This window comes from Nelumbo nucifera, chromosome 2 (genome assembly GCF_055504915.1).
Source record: "Nelumbo nucifera cultivar China Antique chromosome 2, China Antique-T2T, whole genome shotgun sequence".
NCBI classification, from domain to species: domain Eukaryota; kingdom Viridiplantae; phylum Streptophyta; class Magnoliopsida; order Proteales; family Nelumbonaceae; genus Nelumbo; species Nelumbo nucifera.
In genome coordinates this window covers 90751318-90761199 of record NC_142650.1, presented here as the reverse complement: position 1 = coordinate 90761199, position 9882 = coordinate 90751318, and the positions used below count along the sequence as shown (strand labels likewise).

Here is a 9882-nt window from a genome sequence, read left to right as displayed (position 1 = left end):
ATGTTGCCACGACTAAATAATAAAATTAAAAAAATAGATAAAATGAAAAAAATAGAAATTAAAAAAATTGGGAACATTTTTAACATACATATTAAACAACAATAAGTATGATAAATAAGAAATTTTTCTATTAATGATGGAAATGAAATGTAAAATATAAAACCAATAGGAAATAAAAATATTTTCATATTCTCTCTCATTAAATCCTATATTTAAGATATATTTTTCTCATCTTTAAATTATTGTAATTAAATCCACAATATTAATTTTAATAGTATAAAAAATAAATATTTTGAAAACAAAACCATTTTCTTCCCTACCGATGGTGGGCAAGCAATTCGACCATTTGGGGTCAAATGGATTAATAAATAATGCCATAATTAAATAATAAAAAATTAAAATAAATAACTACAAATATAAGAAGTATTTTTATTAATGATAAAAATGGAATGCCAAATTCAAAATCTACCTAGAAATTAAATGATGTCATAGTCAAATAATAAAACTTTTAATAATAAAAAATACAAAGAATCACAAAAATAAAAAAAAAAAGATAGAGAAAATTTTAGGCACATATCTAATGTTATATATTTATAAAAAAATAAAATATTTGGTACATCTGTAATATTGTGCATTCATTATATTAAACAAAAATAAATTTGATACATAATATATAATTTTATCAATGATGAAAATGTAATAAAAAATTTAATGTCAACCTAGAAATCAAACAATTTTTATTTTTAGATGATGGATTAGTGGTTTGAGTCAAATGATACCATAGACAAACAAAAATTAAGTGTGAAAAATACAAAATATTTTATATAATGTAAATGAAATATATAATTTAAAGGGAAAATTATAGTCAAGTCAGTTGTACATTTAAAATTAGTTTGCAGGTTGGTCTTGAAACCAACAAAACTCCGACAACTGGCTTTACATTTCAAATTATAAAAACCTTACCATGTCATCAGAAGCTTAAGTGGCTATTGCCAACATGGGACTTTTAGTCCATGTTGGACAAAACAAAAAACCTACACCGAAAATAGCTTTTATATGATCTAATTAATACCATATAAGTGTATAAGAACAAAAAACAAACGAGAGAGGGAGCGGGAGAGAAACTGAAGGAGAATGATAGAAATTAAGGGAAAAGGAGAGATCGACCAAGAAAGAGAGTGAGAGAGATTGAGGGAGAAAGAGAGAATGAGAGAAAGTGATATATAGAATGTAAAATACCGAAACCAAAAACCATTTTTATTTATTTTCAAATCACATAGTTGTTGAACAGATAAAGATGACTAAAAACTAAAAACCCTTTTTTTGTCCAACGTAGATTAAAAACCACATAGTCGTTGAGAAAGAGAGAAAGAGAGAAACTAAAACCCCTTTTTTTGTTGTGTCCAACGTGCATTAAGAGTCCCATGTTGGCAACAACCACATAAGCCTCCGATGACATGGCGAGGGTTTTTATAATTTGAAATGTAGAGCCGGTTATCAGAATTATGTTGGTTTATGGACCAACTTGTGGCCTAAATTTAAATGTACAACCGGCTCTGACTATAATTTTCCCTAATTTAAAACTAATACAAAAGCAACGCTATTTTCTTATCTAGATGGTGGGTCAACGACCCAACTTTTCCAAGAAACCCATGATGTCATAATTGAATAACAAATATTTAAGTTTATTTTTAATCATTTTGTTACTTTTGTTAATTTTCAATTTCTATCTTTTTTTTTATGAATATTAATTACTTGAATTTTAGATATGTCATAGTTAAGATAGAAATTATATATATATATATAGTGTGTGTGTGTTAATATGTATGCAAATATGCAAATATGTATGTATACATGTAAATATATATCTATATGTGTATATATGAATGTGTATAATCATGTTGGGCTGATGCTTAAGAGCTCATCAAACTAGTCACTCCGTGCCAAAGGACCAACAACAAGCTACTCCCTTCGCTGAACTGACTTCAACTTGGGAGTGGGGGCAATTGATGAGGGTAGATTTGGCCCTCCACTGACATCATGACACATGGCATCTCGGAACAATTGGTTGACACCCCGGCACCACCTAGGCAATGACTTGGCTTAGCCAAAATGATGGAGTCCCACCTGGCGACCTACCTTCGCCGACTTGGCGATCTTGTCCACAACTCGGGCACCCCAACAGGGGGGCTAGCAACACCTCGTCTAGGGCCGACCTATGGTACTTCGTCGGTACCGGTGGAAGTGACCTCGATGTGAGGAGCAGCCTCCCTCGATGGCTTGTCAACTTGATTGAGGTCCAAGTGGTGATCCGCAAAATGTGCTCACCGACCAATTCTACATGCATCTCATCACTCCCGGGTCTCTCAAAAGTTGACTTCCACACAAATGTTTTAGAGGAAACTGAATAAGGCGCAAAGACCGGCCTACGTGCATGACTACCTCCGAGGACTTTGGACCGGTTAGGCACATCTTCCTAGAGATCTCAAACGCGATGCGCGCCAAACAATGCTTATATATAATGGCCTTAACCCCCAACCTCGAAGGTATGCATAATTTAGTTCTCATAGCTCTCTAGCTCTCTAAAAATCTCTGCATTCGCCGACTTAAGAATCGGAGTGCCCACCCCGGGTAAAGTAACCCATGCACTCTAACATTGTTTCCTTGCAGGTCGCCCCAATAAACTATACAGCTCGTCACCTGTTCAGCCAAGAATCCAAGCCACCTTCCAACTAGGAACTGCTCGGTTGGGCATTCGAGACACCTTCCATGTAGGAAATGTTCAGTTAGGCATTCGAGCCACTTTCCAGGTACAAATTGTCCAGCGTGGCATCTGAATTGCCATCCCAATAGGGAGTTGTCGAAATGCGCATCATCACCAAGCATACAAATAAAAATATACGATTAATTAGGCATGAACTAACACAAAAGAAATTATTTATTTATTTATTTTATTATATTTCCTTTTTCCTATTCTAATAATATTTTTTTTACCTATTTATTCACACTTTTTACTTTTCGTTGCTATATTTTCATTTTTATTATTTTTTAATCATTTTTCTGTGAAGGAGCCCTATTTCTATCTTTTTATTAAATTTTTTTTACCTTGTTAGGATTCATTGTGGAGTATTTGGACTTCATAAAATGGATCAATTCTTTTCTTTTGCATTAGAAATCACAAGGTTCTTTTTAATAACGTAAGGGAAATTTTAGCACCAGCGGGGCATGACCCGATCCAGTACTGCATCAAGAAAAACACGAAAGCTTAGCTCCCATGGGAAGCTTGTAAGGGTGACGTCTTCATGAGCTTATCCTTTGCTTGCCAACCAGTCCCCTGAAGCATTGCCCTTTGCTTGTCATGGTTTTGAGAGGCTTCAACTGAAACCGGGGAAACCAAGGATGATTCGATGCTTCCGACGAGACTCTGCTATCTGCTGACCCGAAAACCAAATTGATCGAAAAGAATATATAAAAGATGATGATGCGGTGAGTGTGGATCGAACACGCGACCTTCAGATCTTCAGTCTGACGCTCTCCCAACTGAGCTATACCCGCAACAGTGGCGTCACCCGGACTCGAACCGGAGACTTTCAGTGTGTTAGACTGACGTGATAACCAACTACACCACGACACCGTTATAAGGAACCCGATAGCCAACAACTAAAGCAGCATTGCATCAAGAAACAACCCGAACTAATGTTTTCAACCATTAACCATTAACCACAAACCATTTGTGCTTTTCATAGTTTTCAACAAACACGAACTAATGTTTGGGAAGGGTGAAGCGCAGTGGCAGCTTCTGGCTTTTAAAGGTGAGCCCAACATGGACAGGTAAATCGAATCTTCAGCTGAACTATACTCTCCCATAGAAGGGCTGTCCCCTTCAACCTCTTTGAATAGTTTATGGGGAGTGCAGAGTGCTTCAAATCAGCTGAACAGACTTGGTAGAATCCTCAGATGTATCAATATATTCCAAATTCAAACAGGTTGGGGTCAGAACTCAATAAAATAACATTTATATGTTAATTTAAATTATTATGGCAGTTTGGTCAGTCCATTTTTAGAACATTGAGAATCTTTTTTCCTGTGTGGATGTGTAACTATCAACTGACATTGTAGTTCTTGTCCAGGCAACCGATTCTATTTTGCCTAAAACCCGGAATCTGGTCAAAAACCGTTGACCTATTCAACGGTTCTTGACCATTTTTTTTATTTTTTATATATTTTTTTAATTTTGACATCAGAACGGACCATCCGTTCGAACCGGACGGTCAGACCATTGACCCGAAAACCGGTGCCCAAAATGTTTCCGTTTCTGGGTCGTTTTTTAAAACGTTGTACTTAGAGCCATTGTGCACTAAAGCTACGTTTGTTTTAAAGGAAAAAATAGGGAAGATCAGCGCACTCGTCTTTGCAACAATTTTTCAGACGCAACTGCACTATTATGACAATGGGACAAAAAAGTGCAAATTTTGCATCAGGTAACAGTGTAAATTGTTAGACAGTGTATGGTGTGTTTCTGTGTAATACCCTTAAATTGGACACATATGAGACTCATGTTAGTTTAGAATCTTCACAGCCGTTGGATAGATCTGGGGAGATTTATCCTGCCAAGGCTGACACTGATGTGTCGCCAAGTTGGTTGGAGTGGCTTGTCTCAGCTGATAAGGTGAGACCTGAGGTACATGCTGATGTGGCACGATCCGGGTACTCCTAACTAGCTGCTGACTGGCTCCTTGTTGGTGACGGATGACACCTGAGAAGATGAAAGGAAGGATTCTCGGGAATTTTACCCAGTGGGAATACTCCGATGCTTAAGTTAGAATGCAAGAAAGAAGGAAAAGAAGAGTCGGTAGCTAAGAGGGTAGGTCGTGCTTTATCACTATACTCGAGAGATTAGAGGTCTCAAGAAGAAGCTTCTCTTCTGCCCTGAAGGCTTTTATAGGGGCGCTCTTGTGAGATCGGGCATAACTGCCATTGGGCCCCTGCCACAGCCATTACCTGCCAGGGCTGCGCAGGTGGCCATTGTGACGTACTCCTCGCCCGGGTGAGTGACACGTCTCCAAAGTGACAAGCACGCCTCTGCCTGCTGAGAGACGTGGGTGCAGACTGTCGAAAGGACAGGGACTGCACCGTTAGTAAGGGACGTGGCGCAGTCTGATCGGTATGGCCTGTCAGATAGAAGCTTCTTGAGGAATGCTCGTACGGCCCATTCGCGAGCTACATTGTAGCGAGCTCGGAATACTTCAGGAGTACCCTTAGTAGAATTGGTCCTCGGGATGACTTGTTTGCTTGGGAGCTCGGGCGAGCTGGTTTTCTTAGCTCGCAAGCTAAAGTTGTCTCGGAATATCCCTTTAGAGGTAGCTCGGGGAACCCGAAGCTCGCGTTGTGGCGAGCTCCTCCTTTTGCACGCTACGATGTAGCGAGCTGCTTTATGGGCCCATTGGTTGTACTAGGCCACAATGCTAAGCTATCGCTTATGCTGAGTCAGTGTCTACGTGTCACCGTTTCATAGGTTGGGTCAAATCATCCTTCATCAATTGCCCCCACTCCTCGAGCTAAGAGTACCGCCTTAGCGCGGGGAGTTTATGAAGTGCGATGGATTGATTTGACCGAAATTCAAACTTGATTGACTGCCCTCATTAAATGCATTTGCAGGAATCAAGAAATTTTCTGACATTCCTGATTTTTCGGATTCCGAAAATGTGCCGAGGTGGCTTTTTACTCCGAACGTCGTGCGGCTGCGTCTACCTTAACTATGAAAGACGTGCCGCCAATTGCCTTTGGTTTTTAGAAGTCGTGCGGTCAGGGGGCCCGCAGACCGTTGGATCTTGTTTTGATCCAGGCCGTCAATTTGAAAGGGGTGGAGACTATAAATAGGGGGCCCCCTTGGGCCCTATTTTCTCTCACGCCATCTTGCTACCTTTGGATCCTGAGGTCGCACACTTCACCTAGTTTACCCGAGTTCCTCAGTCTGCTCCGTTCCGTCTACTCTGTTGTGTTCCAATCGCTGTCAGCCATGTCTAGGTACCCATACCATACCTATCATAGGGGCGATAGCCAGGATGATGATGCACCCTCGAGCTCAGGAGGTTCCTGGGAGCAGATCCCGGAGGCTCGGGAGGCCTCTAGCGGCATGGCGTCTACTTCTAGGGGGAGGGAGCCTAATACCTTTGGCCCTTCCTTAATGGCAGCGGAGAGACTCAGGTCTCTAATCTGCTACTTTCGCCTCCCTGGGGACCTAGTTTACAGCCTCCCTAGTGGCAACTTCCCCTGGGAGCATGGTCCCAATGGCATAGTAATCTTTCAGGAACAACTCGAGGCTGGCTTGCGTCTCCCCCTGCACCCCTTGATAGTGGAGGTGTTAAATCACTTCAGCGTCACCACTGACCAGCTTCATCCCAGTGCCATTCGAAACATGGTTGGGACTATATCCATGTGTTACGAGTACTGCCTTCCTTTAGACCTTGATATTTTTGTCTCTATCCTTTGTATAAAAAACGCTGCTCCTGGGGTTCCTCCGGAGAGGCGCTTTTATTACCTCTCTCCCCGTCGCGGCTATAAGCTCTTGTACGAGCTACTGAATAAGATTCCCGCCTGGAAGCGGGACTACTTTGTGGTCCGTAACCCCGAGGGGTGGCCCTTCCCCACTACTTGGAGGGGTGCCATCCAGGACCCCGGTGCCGAGCTGGACCCTGAGACTCGGAAAACGATGCTGTCCTGGGCATCGGTAGGCTTCCTTTGCTCGGACTACTTGACCGAGGAGAAGCTCGTGCAGGCAGGCTTGAGTCCGGGTAGGTCGGCCTTTTAGGTCGCGTAGTGCCTTGTGACTATTGTGCATGTGTATTTTGTTTCTTGTCGGATTAATACCTTGTGGTGTTTTGGCAGCCATCATGTCCAGTGCCAATTCACGCCGCCTTCTCTCGAGCAGTCAGAGGCGCCATGCGAAGAGGACACGCCCTGACCAAACCCCTCCTTCGGGGAGTACTGAGTTCGGGTCTACCGAGCCGGTCCTACACTCTCCTTCGCCCGAGGTTCCGATGCCCCCTCCTAAGGGGGCTAGTGGGATTAACCCTAGGGGAAACGAGCTCCCTCAATCGGGGGAGGCCCCTTGTAACCCTCTTCAGCCCCGTCCTTACCCCCAGTTCCCAGTGGGAAACTAGGAAGGGAAAAATGATTATCTGGTAGCTCATCGGAGGAGTCGGAAGGCAATCACTAATGACGAGATCGCTCAATGGGGAAACATGGAGCCTTGGGATCTCTCTGCGTTCGCCTCTGCGCATTGCATGGTGGTAAGTGACCTTTTTCCCTTTTTCTCTCTTGTTTTGCCCTTTTCTGCTGTCTTCTGATCTTCTTTTCCATCGATAGGTGAACTCTGCCATCCATGCCATGGCTCTCCAGACGCGCATCCACCGTGGTGACGCCGTCGACCAGCGGGCCACCAATCAGAGATCCACCACACCCGCAAGGGGAGTGATTCTCAGGAGCTACTCGTCCATGACGAGGAGGCTCAAATCGCCCGGCTTACTGAAGAGAGCACACTGGGCGAACGGCCACGGGCTGGTAAGATACTTGAGGTCGGCAGCGGGTTGGTGGTGAATATTGGCATGTCTCTGGCATTTGTCACATTTCTTGACGAGCTCAATAGCGTCTGCCTTCACTGTTGGCCAATAATACCCTTGTCGGAGTGCCTTTTGGGCGAGGGCCCTGCCCCCCAAGTGCCCACCGCACAGACCCTCATGGGTGTCGCGGAGTACGAGCTTGGTTTTGGTAGGTCGCAAGCAACGTAAGTAGGGGAGCGTGTAAGATCTCCGGTATATTTGTTCGTCTATCATGACATTTTTGGTTGCCTAGCGCTGCACCCTTCTAGTTGCATTGCGGTTTGCAGGAAGGGTCCCGTGTAGCAAGAAGCTCGCGAGCGGGTCAATCCAGCTCGGCTCTGCTTGAACAACGGGAGCGACCTCCCCTGCCCCCCTGAGAATGCTGTGCCGAGACAGGTCCTCTATGTACACGGTTCTCATGGTAATGTCGCTGGTGCTGGCTTACCTGGACAGGGCATCGGCCTCAGCATTCTTTGACCTAGGGATTTGTCTAATAAAGTGTGACTGGAAGTTGGGCAGGGCTTCTCTGACTTTGGTTAAGTAGGCTACCATGGTCGGTTCGTGAGTTTCATACTCGCTAATGACCTAGTTAACCATGAGCTGGGAGTCGCAGCAGATCACGATGTGCTTGGCTCTTACTTCTCTGGCTAAGGCTAGTCCAGCTAGCAACTTCTCGTACTCCGCTACATTGTTAGACGCCGCGAACTTGAAGCGTAGCGCGTACTCTAGTTTCGTGTCACTTGGGCCGTGCAGGACTATTCTGGCCCCGCTGCCCTATTTGTTCGAGGAGCCATCTACATGAAGGATCCAAGGCTCCTCATCCCAGCTCGCACTTGGCCTAGCTAGGAGAGATGCCACATTGGCTGCTACCTCATGGGGCTTAGACTGAACCGGCTTGGGAGCTTCGAGCTCACCCGAACTTGGGACCTCGCGCTCGATCGACCTAGGGGCTTCAGAGCTGAACGTGCACTCGGCAATGAAATTTGCTAAGGCTTGAGCCTTAATGGCAGTTCGCGACTTGTACTAGAGGTTGTACTCGCTGAGCTCAACGGCCCACTTCGTCAACTGACCAGAGACCTTGGGCTTAAGCAATACTTGCCTCAGGGGTCTATTAGTGAGGACGATAACAACATGAGCTTGGAAGTACGGGCGGAGTTTCCGAGCTGCGATTACCAGTGCGTATGTTAGCTTTTCCATCTCCGGGTATCTCGTTTCTACTCCCTGCTATACTTTACTAACATAATAGATGGGTCATTGGACCCGATCTACTTCCTTTATTAGTACCAAACTAATCACTCCGTTGCTCGCCGAGATGTACAGTTCTAAAACATCGCCCTCCTCGGGCCAAGTTAAGGTCGGCACACTAGCGAGGTATTTCTTGAGATCGTCAAACGCGAGCTGACAGTCTTGGGTCCACTCGAACCCTTTGCTCTTGATTGCCTTAAAGAACGGCAGACAGCGGTCCACCGATTTGGACATGAAGCGTCTCAGGGCGGCTATGCGGCCATTCAACCTCTGAACCTCCTTCAACTTACGGGGTGGTCTCATGTCTAAGATGGCTTTAACCTTATCCGGGTTGGCTTCAATGCCGCACCGGTTAACGATGTATCCTAGGAACTTACCCGAGATCACACCGAACACACACTTGTTTGGGTTCAATCTCATATTAAACTTACGCAAAATTTCGAAAACAGAATGCAAGTCTTGTATTAGTTCATGTGAGAATTGAGTTTTGACGACCATGTCATCTACATAGCATTCTACTTTTTTGCCGATTAACGGTGCAAACAACTTATTTACAAGCCTTTGAAAGGTTGCCCCTGCGTTTTTCAACCCGAAGGGCATAACCTTGTAAGAGTATAGGCCGAACTTTGTGATGAAGACAGTCTTTTCTTCGTCCGTCGGGTCCATCTTGATCTGGTTATAGCCCAAATAGGCATCCAAGAAGCATAGCAACTCGTGCCCTAAGGTTGCGTCCACCTATCGGTCAATTCTGGGGAGAGGGAAGCAGTCTTTTGGGAAGCCAGGTTCAGGTCAGTGTAGTCGACGCACATGCGCCACTTGCCGTTGGCCTTCTTTACCAGGACGGGGTTGGCTACCCAACTCAGGTAGTGGACTTCTCTTATGAAGTCAGCTGCGAGGAGCTTTTCGACCTCCTCGTTGACTGCTTTCCACCGCTCCAGGGCTAGGTTGCGTTTCTTCTGTCTAACGGGCCTAATAGTTCTGATCGTAGAGGTTCTTGGACGGAAGCGCCGATCTAAAGCATTCGAGTTGGGTTTGC

The 9882-nt window shown here is 44.6% G+C and overlaps 2 non-coding genes across 2 annotated transcripts; both read right to left on the bottom strand.

The window, feature by feature from the left end:
- Positions 1–3482: 3482 nt before the first annotated feature.
- TRNAF-GAA (transfer RNA phenylalanine (anticodon GAA)) lies at positions 3483–3555 on the bottom strand. The gene has a single exon. It is a non-coding gene; the product is annotated as a tRNA-Phe (tRNA).
- Positions 3556–3560: 5 nt separating this feature from the next.
- On the bottom strand, positions 3561–3634 carry TRNAV-AAC (transfer RNA valine (anticodon AAC)). The gene has a single exon. It is a non-coding gene; the product is annotated as a tRNA-Val (tRNA).
- Positions 3635–9882: the final 6248 nt, after the last annotated feature.